Source organism: Cricetulus griseus, chromosome 7, assembly GCF_003668045.3.
Source record: "Cricetulus griseus strain 17A/GY chromosome 7, alternate assembly CriGri-PICRH-1.0, whole genome shotgun sequence".
NCBI lineage: Eukaryota > Metazoa > Chordata > Mammalia > Rodentia > Cricetidae > Cricetulus > Cricetulus griseus.
The window spans coordinates 63,226,583-63,248,033 of NC_048600.1; the positions used below are offsets into that span (position 1 = coordinate 63,226,583).

The 21,451-nt window shown below is 41.5% G+C and overlaps 2 pseudogenes; one reads left to right on the forward strand and one right to left on the reverse strand.

Moving 5' to 3' along the window:
* Positions 1-5,459: 5,459 nt before the first annotated feature.
* LOC113836766 lies at positions 5,460-6,522 on the reverse strand (annotated as a pseudogene).
* A 149-nt stretch (positions 6,523-6,671) lies between these two features.
* Positions 6,672-10,168, forward strand: LOC113836765 (annotated as a pseudogene).
* Positions 10,169-21,451: the final 11,283 nt, after the last annotated feature.

Genomic DNA, 21,451 nt, shown 5'->3' on the forward strand with positions numbered 1-21,451 from the left:
AGGCAGGAAGATTGTTGGGGCTTGATGGCCAGGCAATCTTGTCATATTGGTAAGCCGGTGAGAGACCCTGCCTCAAAAGATGAAGTAGAGAATAGAAGAAGACATCTGATGTCAACCTCTGGACTCCACACATGCACACATGTACATGCACACACACACATACATAACATACCTGTGAACATGTACACATACATGCACTACATACATACAAACATGATAGATTGATGGATAGAGAGATGAAAGAAAGAAAGAAAGAAAGAAAGAAAGAAAGAAAGAAAGAAAGAAAGAAAGAAAACAAAAAGCCTTTGCTGACATGTCAGTGAAAGAACAGAGCAAGTTAGGAACCTAAGATCTCTTGGGATTTTGAGGGCATGAAGGAAAAGAAACAAGATGTTAAAGTATCCTAAAATTGAAGAAAGTTAGTAAAGAGCCTCAAGAGATTAGAATCAGCCATTACTCAATGTATATTGTGCAGACTACCCTTAAGTGGTATGCTATGCAGTATACTATTTACTCATTGATATACTTGGCAATCAATAGAGACTTGAGTGACAGAAATTAACATTAGGGAAATAGAATCGTTAGAGAAAACACCAGGGGAAGACCTTAGAGTACCAGTGAGTCTTTAAAGGACATAAATACTTCCAGGGGACTTAGTGACCCCAATAGATTGTGGCTATAGGAGTACATCTCAACCCCTAATAGTTCCCAAAGGGACAATTACAGCAGCATGAAATTAGTCTGAGAGATTGGTCCTCTGTTCTCTCAAATGCATCCCATTATAAAATGTTTCAGTAGGGTCATCCAGCTCATCAGCCTTGAGCCTCCACAAGAGCCAAAGGGTGATGATCAGACACAGACAAGCACGCAGGCTCAGAACTCAAACAAACCTCAGTTTCAAGCAGGCTCCAGGCAAATTTCTTACCGCCAAAACTTTTTTACTTACACACACTGATTGTCCTAATTTGCTTTCTGTTGCTATGATAAAACACTGACCAAAACCAATTTGGAGGAGTAAGGCGTTTGCTTCAGCTTACAAGTGATAGTCCATCAGTAAAGAAGTCAGGGCAGGAGCTCAAGGCAGAAACTGAAACAGAGGCCACAAAGGAGTGCTGCTTACCAGCTTGTTCCTCCTGCTTGTTCACATTCCTTTCTTAAACAGCCTTAAGATCCACCTACCTATGGATGGCACCACTCATAGTATGCTGTGCCCCCCACACACATTAATTAGCAGCCAAAAAATGCTCCACAGATATACCCACAGGCCAATCTAATGAAGGAAACTCCTTGATTGAGTTTGTTTCTTTCCAAGTGTGCCAAGTTGACCACAGACGTTAACTATGACACAGATTATGACCACCATATAAACCTTTCTCCCACCAGTTATAACAGTTAGATGAAATGACACCAGAAAAGCACCTAGCATGTTCCTAGAGTACACTCAACCTTACATAGCATCAAGAGAGCAGATCCAAGAAGTGTTTGATTGAATTTACCAGAAGACAAGAAATCAAATAAGAAACGCCATCCCCAAACAGTACAGAGACATGGGGATCACTTCTAAAAAGTTTGGCTAAAATGTTCCTGAGAGCCTACACTGACAGGCAAGACCCACAGTCACACTCCTGATTTCTTTGCATTTTATCACAAGCTAGTCAAGCTGGCAGTGTTGCTCATCCTAGAGCACTTGGTTAATATGCAGGCTCTAAGTTTGAGCTCTAGCATGGAACAGAAGGTCAAGGGTTGATCAAACAAGGGCTGAACATAACTTTCTCGGGGTGAATTGAATTTGTGATTCAGTCCAGACTTCAGACTTCTAACTAGCAATATTTCATGCCATACAAATACCTACATCTGTTGTTTTTCGTATTTCTGCACTAAATGGGATATTTAGGGGCTGATTTATTCCCTTATTTATTTTACATGACTAAGAATGGTGTATGAAATGGCTAAGTACCTTTTAACTGCCACTGAGTAGTTCTCGTGTTTCCACAAAGCATATGGATCCCACGCTTTGGGGAACAAGAAAGAGAAGGAACAGGTCCCTGCTTTTGAGAAGAAAAAAATCTAAATAAACATACAAAATATCCAAAAGGGGAACAGTGAAAGAGGAGATATACCCTTTTACAAAGAATAGCAACAATAGCGTCCTGTTTTTAGAGAGAGAAAATATCTCTTCAAAATCTAGCTTTTAAAAAAGGTCAGAGAAGTTTAAGGTTTACTCAAGTGTAAATGTCAATCGGAGTAAGTGGTACTGTGAGAAAATGGGGAGATCACTGACCTTTAGTCCAAAAGAAGGCTAGAAATGGTGCCAAAAAGAGAAAAGAGAAGGAAAACTCGAGAATGATTTTAACTAGAAAACTATAATGAAGAAAATGATAATTTACTGAAAGTGCTACTTGGTCACACACCAGGGTTTTTGTTGCAAAGCCATGACCCATGTGGTTAATGAAAAGGTGACAGGATGGTGTAGCAGATATTCTTAGATAGCCAACCCCCAAATCATGACACACAGACTTGTTATTAATTATGAATTCTCAGCCTTAGCTTTGACTTGTTTCTAGCTAGCTTTTTTTTTTTTTTTTTACTTAAACTAACCCATTTCTACTAATCTATGTGCTGCCCCAAGGCTTGTTTGCTGCATCGGTATACTATCCTCGCTGCCTTCCTGCTTCCTCCGTGTCTGGCTGGCTAACCTCCGGCTGGCTGGGCCCCAGCTGACTGACTGTCTCCCCTTTTCTCTCTACCTGTCAACTCTGCCTATTCCTCCTCTGCCTAGCTTTTGGCCATTCAGCTTTTTATTAGACCAACCAGATGCTATAGGCAGGCAAGGTAAGACAGCAACACATCTTCATATAGTTAAACAAATGCAACATCAACAAAAGTAACACAGCTTCACATAGTTAAATAGATAATCTGCACTACAAACCAATGCAACACATTTTCACATAGTTAAAGAGATATTCTATTTCACAACAGCTGGGGAGGTAGATCAGTGGATAAAGTGCTTCCCCACACTCAAATAAGAACCAAAGTTGAGAACCAGCAACTGTGTGAAAGCTGGGCAGGTATAGAGGCAGAGATGGAAGCCACCAGAGCAGACTGGTTACCTAGACTAGCAAAACCAGGGAGTTCCGTGTTCAGAAAGAGACCTGCCTCAGTTAGACAGAAATCAAAGAAGGCACCCAACACTGACCTCTGATGTATTCAGAGATACATGTGCATAAACACATAGGCACCCATACATATATGAACATGCAAATATATGTGCTAAAAAATGTGATGCACTAGGTTAGATAAGGTAGGGTCAAGTATGTGATCTACTTTTTGGTTTTGATTCTACTAGTGATTACAGTTAAGAGATTGCATGAATCTCAGAGGAGACTTTGAACTTTGGACTTTTATATATGTTTGAGACTGTTATAGACTAGGGGGACTTTTGAAGTTAGACTGAGTGCTCTTTTGCATTATGATCGAGTTACAAGCCTTTGAGGGCCGTGAGTGGAGTGTGGTGGTTTGAAACAAAACGGCCCCCAAAGGAAGTGGCACTATTGGGAAATATGAGTTTGTTTTAGAGTAGGTGTGGACTTGTTGGAGGAAGTGTGTCACTGTTGGGGAGGGTTTTGAGGTCTCCTTTGCTCAAGCTTCACTCAGTGTGACTCTTGGAGTCCACTTCTTGGTGCCTTCTCATCAAGATGTAGCCAGCACAACTGCCTGCACACCACCAAACCCCCAGCTGCCATGAACCCCACCATTGTGACAACAGACTGAACTGCTAAAACTGTCAGCTGTCACCTCAATTAAATATAAGAGGTGTCATGGCCGTGGTTTCTCTGCACAGCCGTAGAAACTCTAAGATAGATGTCTGTCAGTGATAATGGAAATAGGATATACTGTTTGGTTTATGCCTACCAAGCTCCACCAGAGACTCACAGGACATATAAAGATGGACTAAAGAGAATGGCCAGGATAAATAACAAACACCCCTACACACAGTGGACAGGTTCCTATTGGACAATAAGTTTCACTCTTGAAATTAAGCCAATCCCATTCTTCAAGGGGTTATGTAACTTTATTTCCTCAGCATCCCTGAGAACCTCATCATGATGAGGCATGTTCATCATCTAAGCACATGGAACCTGTGAAGGAACACCACAAAGTCAAGCTGGCAGAAAAGTCTTTATTTTATTAAAGTCGATGTTGTAAAGTAAGCCCACAAGAGACCACTGCGTGGACACACTTAAAGCAGAAAAGAAAGTATTTATTATCAGGCTGCAGCTGCATGAGGAGCTTGCCTAATCCAGCCCCTTATAGCTCTTTGTCTTTTATGCACAAAAATCACATCCTGGTTGGCGCACCTCTGTTAGCAAGAAGTAGAACTACAGAAACCAAAGAGCAAGATTAGTGTGTTTAGGGAATTTTTTATTCAAAAAATTTCCTAGAACTATGGGCTAGGTCAATGTTGCTATTGTTGAAGGTAGTGGGGCCTACCTTCTGGGCTTTAAAGTGCCTCTACCATGGCATTAGTCATGCTAAGGTCTGGGGGCCTGTTACATTGATGAGAAAAATCTATATTAAATATCCAAAATATTCATTGTTCGCTTTGTACTTAGCTTTCTCTAAAATCAAGCCCCTGTACCCCTTTGGCTTTCTCTTTTAACACTCCAAGGTCTCAACACACTCTACACAGCCAACACCTTTACCAGACTTCTCACCGTAAAATCACAACCTTCATGAAACCATGCTTTTGACTTAGACATTTATACTGTTCTATTTTACTGCTACTATTGACTTATGACTTCCTTTTTTTATTTCTACCATTTTCATTTCACTTTTTCTTACACTTTCTTTCTACCTCCATGGAAATTCACCATACATTCTTATACACCATCTACCATTTTCACTCAATCCTTTAACATTTGTTCTATAATTACTATGCAGTATAAAGTTTGCAGCCATGGAGGTACACGCCTGTAATTCTGAGACAATTAAGCCAGGGGAATTGCATGTTTGAGACCTGACTTACATGATGAGATTCTGCCTCAAAAAAAAAGTGTAAAAAAATTAAAGTTATAAACTAATAGTTCTAGTATCTATGTTTTCTCTGAGTCTGGTATTATTGATGGTTTTATCTCTTGGCATATAACTTTGTTTAGGTTTAGTTGGGGGGGGCATGATCGATGTAGCCTGGGCTGAAATCGAACTTACTATACACCTTAGGATGGGTTCCCGATCTTCCTGTCTTTACTTCGAGAGTGCTGGGATTCCAAGAGTGCACCACCACACCTGGCTTGGCAATGAATTTTTAAACTGCATTTTTGCATGTCTTCTCACTTTTCCAGTCTTCCTTTTAGTTTTAATTAGGAGGAACAAATGAAGTGGCAGTAACGCTGTCTGGCTTCCACTGGTCCTCAGGCAAGGAGAAAGTGTGGCAGGAAATGCATCTCAGTCTCAACATCTCAAAATCCCACCCGGGTCCTGGAGTGCATCTGTTGCCTGGCGCTGCTTCATTCCTGTCTTCAGCATCCGTTTTGATCTCATCCTTTGGACATACTGTGCAGTTCACTCCTACAAGAGAGCTGCTCCAGCCCACAGCCTTCTGGTTTCTAGCAATTTCCACAGCTCCTTATAAGCCAAATCACTGTCTGTGGTACCTTATCCGGGAGTAATGAGATGATCTGGCACAGGAAGGAAGAATCAGCACCATGGTTCCATCATCACATCCCAAGATCTTATCTAAGGGCAGCTACTCAGCCCATCCCCCTACCTGTGATCTGTGGTGCTACTCCTAAAATCAGCCCTCTGGGGATTCTAAAGAAGCATCACCATATGTGAAGAGCTTGCAGTGGCTTTTGTCATTCCTGTGTGCCTGGATGGCTTCTGCAGAGTAGAACAATTTCCCCCTCTCAATGTCCCACAAGTAAATCTTGCCAAAACCAGCTTCTTCTCATGTCATTAATCAGTCTGAGAGATACTCTGTATAAAGAATAAAGAAGCTGTGTGTTTGGGTCCTATGAGTCACATTCTTCATGAGGGAACAAAATAAACACTCTGCTATTGAGATGGCGCCTGAATGTAGGCTTTGCCCAGACTCATCCTCCACATCCTCCGTGTGGTCCATAGTGCCAGTATCTTCATAGCCAAATTCTTCATCAGCATCAGTATGCTCTCAACCTTCTTCATCTAAGTCTTCCTCCTCATCCTCATCATCCTCCTCCTCCTCCTCCTCCTCCTCTTCCTCCTCCTTCTCCTCTCTCCTCCTCTTCCTCGATTTCCTATACCTACTGCTTGGTCAACTGCTGATCAAACAACAGGAGCTAGGGCAGCGTCTCCACCCAGGCTTAGTTGTGAGTCCCCAAACTTGCCACTCCTGGACTCTTGCAGAAGCTGAAGTCACTTTACTAGGCTATGTCTTAATGACTGCATTAATGGCACTTTGCCCACACTGTCCACACCTAGTTCCTTCTCCACATTCTTACTCATTATCTCTTCTTGGTGATTCACAGCCTGCACCACCTTCATCTCCAGCTCTACCTATGGCCAGGACTTAAGGTAATTTTTCCTAGGCATTTAAACTGGCAAACTTCCTACTGCAGACAGTGTAGTAGGTAGCTGTGTCCTTGCCCTCCTCCACCACAGCCCGCTGGTTCCTCAAGGCCTACAGTGGTGACATGGGCCAGGTTGGCCACTTGGAGACACAGACAGCTATGCTAGTCAGTCCTGAAGTGGGTCTATTGCATCCCCAAGTCACAGGATGCCACCTGGCAGGTGATGTGGGCGTATGTTGCCATCAAAAAGCAGTAATAGGCAGCCATGCCTCCATATTCTTACAGCATGCCAGAGAGCATATGTGTGGAAGTGAAACTAAAAGCAGTTCTGCTTCAAAATGGATGTGAATCTTCTTCACAGGACAGCTACTACCTGGAAACGTTCTTACACAGTTAATCCCTGGCTCTGAGCCCTCTGCTTTTTTGCGGAACACAACCAGTCTTTCTTTATTCCTGGAGATTTACAGGGCTGTCCTTCCTGAGTAGTTTGGGCACCTGTCCCTATAGGAGACAAAATTCTGGAAAGAAAACTGTCTTTTGCCTTTCTTACAGTGTCAACCCTTCCTCCCACACACTATTAAGAGTGAGTTTTCACTACTTTCTGCTCTTCCACAGGGTACTCTTATGGCCAGTATCTCTGACAAGGAGCCCAGAATCTGGTACAAATTCCTCCCCTTCCCGGGGTTCCCTTGGGCTTCGTTCATGCTCACCCATACCCAACCTGTAGAAAAGCATTGAGGTGCATGTTGATTTCTTATCCATTTATATACCATCCCTCCCTGTCTTAATGACCGTCACAGAGCATAGAGTCCACATGTCCAGCTTCTCTTCTGAGGAGCCTCTTCCTTCCCCACCACAGGTAATTTGCTTAGTCTGTGACCTCAGCTTTTTAATGAGTCCCAAAATCATTAGGTTTTTGTAACTTAGCTTTTTTCTCACTATTAGAGTAACAGTGATGCTGCTTCCGGGTCCCTGTATCCTTAGGGGAAACATAACTCCTTGTCTCATCTATTTAGGATGCCATAACAAGCACCATAAGTTACATAACTTAAGACAGACATGCCAGACATGTATTTCTCATCATGGCAAAGGCTGTAACGCCCTGGATGGAATCACTGGCTGATTTCCTGTCTGGTAAGGGCTACCTTCTTGACCACAGACATCACCTTCTAACTTTGACTTCAAATGGTGGAAGGGGCAAATTGTCTCTATTAGGACTTTCTTTAGAGACGTTCTAATCTCAGTCATAAAACTTCTTATAATCTACTCCTCTCCCAAAGCTACTACCTACTAATACCATCATTTTAGAAAAGAAGATTTCAACATGTGAGTTTATAGGAGAAGAGGGTATATACATTCTGAACATAGGACTCGCCTATCCTTCTGCGGGCCAATAATGATAGTGGCTAATATAGTTACGACTTGACTAGCAGGGTTCTTGCTGTGAAATTCATACAGATTAGATCACTGAATCCTCATTTTTACATCGGCTTCCGAGGCTGGGAAACCAAGAGCCAAAATAGTGCAGTTATGTGCTCCAGGCCTTACAGCAGCTAAGTGGTAGGAACTGAAAGCAAACCTAGATAGTCTACCTCTCCAGCACCATATTAGCAGCATTGTCACCTGTACTCCCAGAGGAAAGGGCCAAGTGCTGTCTCTTGTGGTGTACATGTCCAGGGTCATACAGCCCCACTGAAATAAGCCTCCAGTGACTGTAGAAGGAAGCAGTCAATGGCTGCCTCTTATTCTTAAAAGTGATAAAAGGGGCTGGGAAGGAATGGCTGGGAGGTGGGGGACAGGGAGGCAAAGGCAGCTCATCCGTTCCTGTTTCTTCCTACCTCCAGGCTCACACACAGGAAATGTCTACCCTGACCATGATGAGAAAACTTCTTCCTCAGGCTGAACATGGCAGTCCCTGACAGGAAAGAAGGATAAACGACTTCACCACTGTGGGAAGTTTGCTCCATTAGAAGGAAATACAGTCTATATTTCATATGATTTTCCCTAAGCTTCCACTGCCAGAACTGAAAGTTCAGACTCTATCATCCTACGACTTCACACTGTGTCTCATTGACTCCCTCTCACTGTGATTAAGCAATAAAAGCTTAAAGGGCAAAATCTATAAACTGTACTTCTCCGTATCCCACACAGTCCCCAGCACAAAGCTCTACAAATACCTGTTGAATGGGGGAATGAAAAGAGATTAAGTTCAGCTGTGTTGTTGTTCAAGCAAACCATTTCAGAGCGACACTCTTCCTCTAGAAATTTGGGAGATACACAGAGTTCAGGGACTTCATCAGAGATGAAAGAATGTCAGTTTTAAATCTTTTTTTCTAGCCACTTGTATTTATTAATACATGCTTAGTACTCTTAATAGCTTTACTGTGGATGGGTGGTGTTTTAGCAACAAGGTACACCGTGAGGCTGTGTGGACAAAGTTGAAAAGTTTGTGCATATACGAAGTAGCAGCTATCTCAGGGTTGTCAGGGCTCTTGGAAATGCCATGCATTGTGCACGTAGGGCTGGTGCACTTTGTCTCCAAACAACAGTGGCTGCTGCATGTCTGGGGACATGACGATATCCATAGTTATTTCTCCATCACCCAGGGGTGTAGTAACATCAGCCCCATAGGTGTCATAAACTATGAGTTCTGCTAACTCAGGGGTGACTGGTGGGTCAGCAGCTGTAGAGGTGACTCTGAGGAGTCCCTGCTTTTGACCTCCAAAAAACCTAGCCATAAATAAGATGAAGGGAACATGAAACTCAACCATATGAATACTCTTTGCCTGTGTATCCCCCACCTCTCCCATCACAGCCATCCCAACAGCCTCAACAGCCAGGATTGAAACCCTTCCTCCAGCCCACTAATGCAACCTGGTGTCTAAGTCATACCCCAGAAGCCAAGGCCTCAGTCTTCAAGGCACCCTGGACAGCTGCCCTTACAGGAAGGAAAACTAACTGTAGCAGATTAGCAGCCACAGGTGGCACCATCAGAGAATCCACCAACACCAGTGGTCCCAAATAATGAATTTTGCTGATCTACAATTTCCAACAGTGCAATTTCCAAATTCCAGATAGTCCATTTGGTATCTGGGGGGGGGGGCAGTGACACACAATAAACAACCAGCTTTTTACCCAGGAATGTCTATAACATGTCTTATAGAGCAAACCAATTGAATGCTCCTGCCAGAGTTGGCTTCATTGGTTCAGAAGAAATGCCTGGAGGAAGAAGTCCCATGACCTATGGAACTCTAACCTATGGAACTCTATTCCCAGGATTTGGAGGTCTGAGGCAAACCCTTAGGGGAACTTAACCTCAATCCACCCAAGAGTGGAGACTATAGTGTGGAAATAGATTCTTCAGTGTCTGTAACCAAAGGCCCTGGGAAGGGAGAGGGTCCACAAGGTTCTCTGCTGCAAGAGGCCAACCCAGCCAATGGGAAAAAACAGCTCTCCTTTCACAAACAGCTCCAGGTGCCCAGGCAGGATTCCTTTGCTTTCCCCAGTTTTTTAAAATCTTCAAAACTTCAAGTTATCTTTCTGATTCTTCAGCCTGGAAGACTGCTGGACTTGAAAAGTATAAAACGCAGGCTCTCATCTACATTTTTTTCATTAATTAGTCACCAGGGATTAATACATAGAGACAAAAAAACTTAAAGAGTTGACAAATAAAAAGATACCTTGGTTAATACAAAACATTATAAAATGCCTATACTTTTCACATAGTCATTCCTACTTGGTCTAGGACTCAAATTTTATCCTGGTGGCTGGAGACATGGCTGAGTGGTTAAAAGTGAGTGCTGCTTTTGCAGAGAACTGGAGTTTGATTCCTAACACCCACACCAGAGCAGCTCACAACTACCTAGAATTAATTCCAGCTCCAGGGGAATCCAATGACTCCAGCTTCTGGGAGCATCAGCACTCATGGGCACATATCCATACACAGGCAAGAATGTGTGTGTGTGTGTGTATGTGTGTGTGTGTGTGTGTGTATGTATATGTGCATATATGTATGTATATAACGAATGGACATTGGGAGCCCATTCCCCATAGAGCAATATTCTCTCAGCCTAGACACATGGGAGCGGGCCTAGGCCCTGCCACAAATAATGTGACAGACTTTGATGTTCCCCCATAGAAGGCCTCACACTTTCTAAGGAGCAGAAGAGGGATGGGATGGGGTCAGTGGGGGGCATGAGAGGATGGGAGGGAGAGGGAACTGGGATTGATATATAAAATAAGATTGTTTCTAATTTAAATTACAAACCATAAAATATGTATGTATATATACATATAATTAAAAGTAATAAATCCTGCTTTTAAAAAAAAGAACAGAAGGAGTGGAGCCGGAGATAAAGTTCATCCCTGAAGAGCACACACTGCTATTGCAGAGGACCCTACTCACAACCACCTCTAACTCCAGTTCTAGGAGGTCCAATACCCACTCTGGCCTCCAGAGGCACTGCACCCAATGCACAAACCCACACAATTAAAAGTTTCAAGTGTCATGCTTAAAAGTTGGAAAAATATAAATAAAATATAAATAAAATCTAATTTGGATTGGAGGTCTGGACTATCATCTAACTCTAACCCTCATAAAGTTGTGAGGGTTAGGTATTATCACACTATTATAGAAGGAAACTCTTAGACTATGGAAAACTGAAACACTGGACTAAGTCTGAGCAATTAGTGAATGGCAGGATTGAATTGAAACCTGGGCAGTGTGAGTCAAGAGGTCCTATGTCATTCACAGCTCTTTTCTGATCCCTAAATGCAACAAAAAGGTTGTGTTTTAATCCTATTCATGAGAAAATGGCACATCTGATGCATTGTGTGGTTGGGTCTCATGCCCTTACCGCTCCCCTGGTGACCTCCTCTGCTCTAAGGCTTCAACCATCATCAGTGTGGCAGGAATACTTAAAACTCTGTCCTTGTACCTCCACATCCATCTAGCCCACCAGCCATGTTGGCATTCATTCAACAAATACTCACTGGGTGTCTGCTTGGCAAACATGAGCTATGTGCTGAATAGAGCATGGATTTTTTTAAAGGTCTTTAAGGGTTGATACCAGGGAGAAGAAATCAAGGAATAAATCAATCAAAATCTTATCATTTGGTGCAGTATTACACTGTGTGGATATATTGTTCATCTAATGTGTCACCTTTTGGGATATTTAGGCACTTTCTTACTTTTTAAAATTATAGACATCATTGAAATTAATAACTTTCCAAGATAAATATGAAAATACTAGACTGAAAATGTAAACCAAAAATCTAACAATTTAATTTCTGGATCAAAAGCCCTGTGGATTTTAATTTGTTAGAATTTAACAAGTTGTACACCATAAGAATTGTTGCTGACCTATGATCCTATTTAAAAAAAACCTACTTTTCTGCATTTTCTCTTCTATTAATGTGAGCTGGACACACTGTGTATACACCAATATGACCCTGAGCCAAATGAAATAACCTCTCTAGTCCTGTGTACACTCTGAGACTGAAGCAGAGGAAGCAAAGAACTCAAGAAGCACTTTGGAAAGTGAATTGTTCAGACCTGGTGCTCATTAGGGTGGAGTAGGAAAAGGTGAAAGGAACATTAACTTCAAATTGCTCTGCATGTGAATAGATGATGATGCTTTATGATGATGCTTTTAACTAAGTAGCAAAAGGCAAAATGAAAAGCTTCATCTAAAGGCAAAGTCCTAAGTTCGATTTCTGACACACTGAGTCAGAGAGGCCTGTGCTCCTGGAAAGGTTGGTACCCTAGTGAGGAAAAAGATTCACCAGGAGAATGGCACAGATTTGTTGGTTGATAGTTGGTAGCATCAACTTAGAGGACCTGAAATCACCAAAGAGACAGAGTTGTAGGCATGGCTATGAGAGGTTTTCCACATTATGTTAACTAAGATGGGGATACCCACTTCCAATATGAGATAGGTGCTCCATGGGATAGCATTACCTTGGGCTGAGATCCTGAACAACAACAAAACTAAGAGAATGAAGTGGGCTGACCACCAACCATCATTCATCACCCTGTACCCTGACTGTACAAGCAATGTGGACAGCTGTCTCATGCCTTGCAATGATGGACTGAATCCTCAAAATGTCATTTAAAATAACCCCTCCCTTTAAGTTTCTTTTGTTGGATATTTTATCAAAACAACAAGAAAAATAATACAGTGGTTGCTTGCTTAATTGCTTGCTTGGTCTTTTGGTTGGTTGTTTGGTTGCTTGGTTTCTTTGTTGCTTGTTTGGTTGCTTGCCCCTTGCTTGGTTGTTTGCTGCTGGTTTGCTTAGTTTTTTGCTTGCTTGCTTGCTTGTTTAGTTTGTTGCTTGCTTGCTTGTTTTTCACCTCATAATGCACTTAACACATTTGGGGAGTATTTTAATTTCAACACATCCAGGAATTTTTGGGACCAGCTGATATGTAACTACAACTCTTATTTTTCATAGAATTTTACAAATGCAGACTGATTTAAATAACATCATAAATTTATGAGGATGATAAAATAATTACCCCTATAACTCCCATGAGCAATATTCAAGTAGGAAATAACAACCTCAAATTCATAACATGCCATAAGCCAAATCTAGTTTTCCTGAGTCTAAATCCAGGGACATCCCCCTTCCCCCCATCAATGAGGAATCTTGAATCCAGAGGTAAGTAAATGCTTGCCCAAGATCAAGCATCCTGATTCCCAATCAAATAATCTTCTCTGGAACTGAAGAGACCATTCTTCCTCACTAAGCTAGGGTTAAAGTTCTTTCATCACCAACCGAGGTGTAGTCATTGTCATCACTGTGTTCTTCTCCTTCTTTCTCTTCTTTCTTCTTTTTCTTCTTCTTCTTCCCCTTCTACCTCTTCCACCTCTTCCTCTCCTTCCTTCTTCCTTCTCTTTCTTCTTTTCTCTCAGGCCTGAATTCAAATATGTGGGCAAGAGTACAATGGCCAGAGGAGGAAGAATCACAAAAAGAAAGCATTCTGATAATAAAACACCTTGCTACATGAAAAGGTCAAATGAGTGCTTGGTTTCAGTCTGTAATAGGCTTCAATTTGAACAACCCCAGCCATGAAATACCAAGCAATTTTCTGACCTTTTTAGCTGTGGCTACAAGCACTTTGATTCCTGGGACAGTTTATGTCTATATTTGACACTAACTAAAAGAAACAAATTGTTTCTAGGTGCTTTGCTCCCATGATACAAAATGCAACCTACAGGCCTGAATGGTAGAGGCTGGTAGTTGCTAGGGAATTCTGTCCATTTGCTTCATTTTGTTACAGCTGTCAAATATTGGAATACAGTTTCTGAATCTGTACTGCCCATCTTAGGAATCTTATGGAAGATGGGGTTTACCCTCCATACAAGCTGAGAAAGCAAGACACTCATATCCCAGGTTCCTCATATAGGGCATAAGACCTGGTCTTTATCAATCAGGTGATAACCCAGTCAGTACCCTGACTTGTCTTGAGTGGAAACCTAGAAACACAAATAAACAAGAATAAGAATCCATCCCAGAAGTAGGATCAACAATGGCAACAGAATTTTCTAGTTTCCAAACATAGGAAAGCCAACGAAAAGCACTATCTGCCCAGTGTCAGTCATGGTCTCTGGCACAGCTCAGTGGGGATGGCCTTGTCTTCACAGACCAGTGACTCACATGAGTTTATCAGCAGGGCTACCTGCTTCCTGTTTTCTCTTTCTTCTGTCCCCACCCTCAGGTCTAGATGTCCAGGCTTCACAGCAACTATGTGAATGCAGCTATGTCATTTTTTTAAAAAGACATGAAAACAGGAGCTGAAATACCTGAGGAGAAGGGGACCAACTGAAATGGGGAAGTATAAGAAAAATAATGAAGGGAAGAAATAGGATAGCATTATATTGTATGCAATCAGAAACAGTCAACATTTTTAGACTAATTTTAGAAACCCATTCTTGTTTATGCCAAACAAAAGCAGCTTATTTTGCAAAAAAAGAAGAAACGAAGTTTTTTGAGTTATGGTTTGTCACAGGTAAAGGAGACAGCACAAATGCCTGTGATCACATTTCACGATGTTCAAAGCAGAAACAGGGTGTAGGATGATTCCCTGCCCATATCCAGATCTGCTTCTAGATATCTCTATTTCAGTCAGAGACAACACTCTAAAAACTCACAATGGTCTCCATCTCTTGCTTCTTCCCAGCGTCCATTGCTAGATACTTCCTATTTTCTTTGACAGTAGCCACTTACTTGAGTCTCTCTTCTTCCCTCCATACTCCCAGTGGCCAGACTTAAGGCAGGGATTCAAAACTTCCTCCATACACAACTGTACTGTATTTTAACTGGACTACTAGTCTCCATTGTGTCCTTGTGCCAAATTAATCTTCCCAAGACACTGCCTCACCATTCTCCAGATGAAACCATCAACGTCTGACTGGTGCTGGGGGTGAGGGGCAGGTTGAAATCCAAACTACCAAGCATGACAATGAGACCCCTCATGCCTTCCTGCTTTCTATCTCTACATTTTAATCACTACATGCTTCTATTCAAAACAATTGTATCTGATCATTCAGTTCTGGTAATCAGGCTCAGTTCCCTATGCATGCTAAGCAGATGCTGTAGCACTGAGCCCAAGTAATACATTCTTTAAACGTGTGCTGACTTTAGGAGGGCTAGAAAGTTGCCTCAGTGGTTAAGAGCACTTGTTGCTCTTGTAGAGGATTCTGATTCAGTTCCCAGCACCTACATGGTGACTCACAACTATCTGTAACTCCAGTTCTGGGGTGTGGTGGGGGAGGTGTCCAATACCCTCTTCTGATCTCCACTAGTACCAGGCATGAGCATGATATACATATAAATGTGCAGTCAAAACACTCCTACACATTAAAATAAATGTTAAAAATTTTAATTAAAAATAATAATAAACAACAGGAGGGCTGGGAATTGACTCCGTGAGTAAGATTGCCACCAAGTCTGACAATCTTAGTTCAATTCCCAGAATCCACATGTCAGGAGAAAAGAATCAACTCCTTCACATTTCCTTCTGGCCTGCATATGTGTTCTGTGGCACATAATTACTCATAGACATACACAAACATACACAAAATAAATAAATGAAATCAAAAATATTTTTAAATCCAGGGAATCAAAAATATAATTCATTTTGAATAAGAAATATAGAAATCTTAAAGTCATATAGACAACTGCAAGATGTTTATACCTTCAACATTATAGTAACCCAAACTAAAGATAATTATCAAATAAAAATCCTTATTATATTCCATACTATATTCTAAATATTAGTGTTGTCTATATAAACATTACAGCAACTTCATAAGAAGGGTGTTATAGTCTCATTTACATAACAGAAAAGGAAGTGTTGAAGGACTAAGAAATGTATTCAAAGCATTCTGCCAATAAATACAGAGAAAAAAACCAACCACTAAGAAGTTGGTTTTTAAATAAAGGGAATGTGTTCTTAAAATAAGATCACTGTATGAGTGAGGGAACTGCATAAATATGTTATTTTGTGACATATGTTTTAAATCAATTCTAGAAGGAACAATATTGCCAGTGTCAGTTTCCTGCTAGAACCTTACAGACTACCAATGCCCCATGCAAAGCTTAAGCTGCTCATAAAACTTGTTACAGAAATGAATTGTAGGACCTGCTTTCTAGGAATTCCATATCATTTAGTGCCTTGCACTTTTATTAAGCATCTGGGTGTTGATGATAGAAGAAATACAGCTGGCTCCTGGATGTAACTTTGAGAAATCCTCAGACAGGCAATCACTATGTGGCGACCTCATCATAACACATGGGTCCTTTTCCTTCTGTCTCCTCCACTCACTTGTTGCAGGACTAAATATTTGTCTTGCCCATCCTCAGATGTTTCATCTTCTAGTAAAGAATGATTGAGTTGATGACCTAAGCTGTCACTGGATAGCCACCTTACCAATGTGCTACTCCAGCAAAACCAAACTGCTTTTCTCACCATGCTCACATTGCTCAATTGATGGTGTGTGTCTGGGGCTGTTTTGGGAGGGAAGCCAAGGTTCTATTTCAAAGGAGAAGGAAAAATAAGACGATCATTTGGAGATGTGTTGTGCGAGTGTAAAGGGGACCAAAAATAAGTGTTCGGGGTGTTTTATAATCTCGGCAGAGACACACAGATCTGTCATGCCTCATTCAAACAGACTGTTTCTCTACTCAATCTGTCCCTTTAACCTCACCAAAATTATCCCTCTGGCTCCCCTTCATAGCCTCCATAAATACTCTCTCATCACTTCTTTCTACATGCCACTGTTTATATTTCTAATAAATAACTGTTTCGTTCTGCTTTGTAATGAGCAGTAGCTTATCTGCCACCCTCTCTTTCTCAAAGTAAAGGGCACTGGATTACTGTGGAGATTTGGTATAATAACAAACCCAAAGTCCCCATTAGAAATTAGAAATACAGCTGCTGGTTATTCCAGCCTACTCAGCTCTAAAATTCTAGGCTCCCAGGGTAAAATGCTATTAAGCATGACTAATGGCAATAATGGGCAAAAACTGCTGAGACAGAGTTCAGCACCATGGACAGCTCACAAGGATGCTCTGTGTTGTGCACAACTTACCAGGCTTTCCATCCTCGTGGCCCTTGTAAGGATAGCTCAAGGGCTCTTGACAGGAGCTTAGTTTAGGCTTTCCAAGTCTCCAGGAAGAGGGAAATTCTTGTCTGTTCAGGACCTTTAAGGCCTTTATCTAACTAGCTGATCTCATCATAACGTAGAGAAAATGTTGAATCCAGACTATGGGTCAGAGTACTAGATTTTGATTCTGGCTTCTCCACTTAGAGAAGTAAATTGTGTAGTATCTTAGTGCCTTGGTTATATAAAAAATTAGCACCTGCTCCACTGAGCTTTAGTGAATACAAAGTTGTTTTCATACAGTGCTTCTGATACTCTTGATATAGACTAGTGCTCAGTAGATGTGAGCTGCCAGTGGTTAACAGCTACCATAAAGGCCAACAAGCAGCTCTGTCTTGTCCAAAGACTCACAAGAGTTTGGGGGAAGATCTTTTACTTCTTCAACTGCTGGATAAGACAGTTTAAACAGAGAAAAACCTGAAATATTCTTTCTAATATCTCAGTAATTTTTTTCCTCTTTAACTTCTGGGCTTTGGTCAGTTTTTGTTGTTGTTGCTGCTGCTGCTGCTTCTGCTGTTGTTCTTATTTATTTTTAGTCTTTCACAATTTCATATATATGTAGTGTACTTTTATCATACTCTCTTATACCCTTCCCCTTCCTACTGAACCCCTTCTCCCCAACAAGTATCCCTCCTTACTTCATATCTTTTTTTTTTGATGTCCTGCTGCTTTTAATTATGATTGCCTTCATTAGTGGTATGTGATGTTACTTACTTAAACAAGGGCAACTTAACAGTGGCAACAACACTGAGGAATGTGACTTTCCATCCCCAGAAAGCATCGACTGCTTATAACTCCCCAGGGAGAGGTGGCTCTATGAGGTCTTCCCTGGTCTATGATGGGATCCTGGTGGACCCAATACCTTGTATGTCACATGCAGGTAGTCATTGCTGCTCTAAGTTCATAAGTAAAACAGCCATTTCATATCCAAGAGCCAGTATTTCACAGCATTCCTTCCCATGCTCGGGCTCATACACTTTTCCCACCTCTCTTCCATGCTGCTCCCTGAGGCTGGTGGGAGGTGATACAGATGTCCTCTTTAGGGACAAGCCCTCCTCTATAGCCACTTATTCTCAACACTTTGATCAGTAAGGAGTATTTTCCTGAACTTCCACCCATTGCAAATGGAAGCCCCTCCTGTTTTGTTATTTCACATGCTGTCAGCAGATAGAGTTCACAGGATCTGGGCTCCTGGGTACCACATTCCCAAGCCTTCATTTCAAATTCATTGACTATACTCTCCTGAATTACAAATGGCCCAGGGGGAAAAGGACATAAGGATATGAACATGCTCTAGCCCAGGATTTCTTCACATTCAGAAAGCCTAACTGCAACCTTGCTCTTCATTCATAAGTAAGAAACCTTGGAAAAGGAGAGGAAGTGGAAGATAGCGTTGTTTCCCATCCATTTCCCTGCTCTCTGCCATCCATCATAGTCTTCCTGTGTATCTGTAGCCATTCGTTTCAATAACCACAGCTTGTTGCTTCAATTGTTTGTATAGTTTTGCATATCTCAGCTTTCTGCTGAACCTCTCTTACTGAATATTCCTGAAACAAATCCCTGACACATCCTCTGGGTAGACTTGTTTATGAGTTTTTCCATTTAATCCCCAGCAACTTTGCACAAGTGATTTAGAAGTGTTACAAACCCAAACAGCTGCCTGGCCAACTTCAGTTTTTTCACATGAGATCATGGCTTTAAATCTCAAAATCACAGCATAACTTGTTATTAATAGCAGGGGATTTTGGCTCAACACAGTTCTCTGATCAGCTGCTAGAAATACAGGTTTAACATCCTCTAGACTGTGAAATTAAAAGAAAAAATCCTAAAAGCATGAGCATTTCCATTTCACTAGAACTACACCCTTCATGCTCCAACATCTCCTAACACCATACCCCTGAAGGTCTGGGATCCATGTTTAAGGGATCCTGGAATAAGTAACTCATCTTATCTTTTCAGCTTCAGCTTCAGTGTTAGGATATAGTGAGTACTTGTATTCATTTCCCCCTTGCCATTGCAATGAGAAGAGTATCAGCCCTGTTTGGATGGTGTTGGAATTATTTATAAGCTTTTGCTTTGGCCAATGGGATATTAGCGAATGGCATGCAGCAATGACAGAAACTGTGTCCAAGGAGTTGGGACTGAGCTCTTGGACTTCCACCAAACTCATGAAGTACTTGTTCACTGGACCTAGAAGAAAAATGAGGCATGTGATGAACAGAACTTGCAGCTCCTACTAGACCTGTCACAGCCAACTCACTGACAACCCAACACATGAGCTAATTGTTTTATTTTATTTCATTATTATCTTTAGAAGCCTGTTTGCTTTCTAATGAGAGACAGAAAGGGAGCAGATTCAGATGGGAGAGAAGGAGGGGAGGAACTGGGAGGAGTACAGGGAGGGGAAACCATAATCAAGATATATGACATGAAAAAACAAACACATTTTCAATAGAAGAAAAAAAATAGCCTATCGCCATGTGTTACTGGGATTTCAAAGTCACTTGTTACAGCATATTGTGGTTGGGGCCAAGTTTTCAATCAATGAACAAGTATTTGGACTGCAGGACAGCCACATACTGACTCCTTATTGCCTAGAGATTAACAAGAGAGGAACCAGGCCATTTGCCACTAGAGATAGTCCTTTGCTTCCTGCTGAAGAGAGTGGCATAAGAGTGCATGGCCACATCTGAAAAGTTATGCAGCCATGATTTATATTTTGCTATTGCATTACACCACACAGGCTGAAAAAGAAAATTGTCCAATTTTTAAAAATTTTTTAAAGAGCCTTGTGTAATCCCAACTAGCCTCAAACTCACTAGCTAGCTAGCCAAGGATGATCTTGAACTCTGTATCCCCCTACCCCTACCTCCTGAATGCTGGGGTTACAGGTATGTGCCACCATGCTCAGCTCTTCAGTTTTGTTTTATACTCTCCTTCCCTGACCTTGTCTCTATCCCTGAGATAAGAAAACTCCCTTCAGAGAAGGACAGAACTGTCCCGAAGTCATGCTGCGCTGAGGGGAAAAAAATCTAATCTCTGCTGTAATAAAATGCTTTAGAATTTATAAGAATCAAGAATTCCCAATAAGCATATAATTGAACTTGTTTTTACTGCCGTGGTAGAACTGGGCTGAAAATTAAAAATTCATTACCTAGTGCAGTTTACAGAAGCTATGTTTCAGCTCTTTGGAAAAGGGCTCCCAATTCACTCAATTTAACAAACATAAGAACACAAACATTACCAAACCAGGTCAGATCCCCAGGACTTTCAGCACAGAGTTCTCTGACAGTTGAAAAGGCAAAGTTGTCCTTGATGGAAAGTTGGGTTGCAAGCAAAAGACCCTGACTCTTAATAAATCATCCTGGATCTGTCATTCAAGCAGATCTCTAATTGGAGTAACTGTACCAGGCTTGCCCTAATGTGCTCGTGAGTACACACACACACACACACACACACGAACACATCATAAACTACAAAAATAGAGAAGTAGAGGTCCATTTTCACATATTGGGGCAGTCTTCCTGGGCACAATTTTCTAGCCTATGAGCAGAAATCCAAGCAGTGTGGGGATGCAGCAAAGCTGGGGTGGCATAAAATTTCAGGGCAACTGATGTATCAGGAACTAAGAGGCAGGGCCCTGAAGATAAGAAACACCTAACAGAAAGCCTGCCCAAAACTCTCAATCCAAGACTGAGCCCACATGAGGTTTTCTATGGAATAACTGCAATCAGCTTGAGAACAGACCAGAGACCCTAATGTTAAAGCAGTGCTACAGTAGCCTGGGAGGCAAGCCCAATGGAAAAGTTATTTAACACCTCATTAACTCCTCATACCTCACACAGACACACCAGAAAGGCTTCCTCTTAGGAGTAATGACGATCAGCTAGGATGAGGTCTAGTCTCGAGTTAGCTTAACAAAGCCCTAAACTAAACCCTGGAAAGGCTTGGAGATAACTGCTTATAGATTGAGTCCCAACAAACCACACAGGTTTGGAAAACATGGAGGCTTTTCCATAAGGCACAAAAAGTATACAGCTAAGCCTACATTATTTAATAATTTCATTGTGTGCCAAAGAAAAACAAATTATCCTCAGAAGGTATTGATAGAATCAAAGGTGTCTACAATATACCATCAATGAATGATGCATGCTACCATATTTGGAGGACCCTGCAAAAGAGGCAGGAAGAATGTAAGAGCTGGAAGAAGAGAGAAGGGATTCAAAACACCACCTT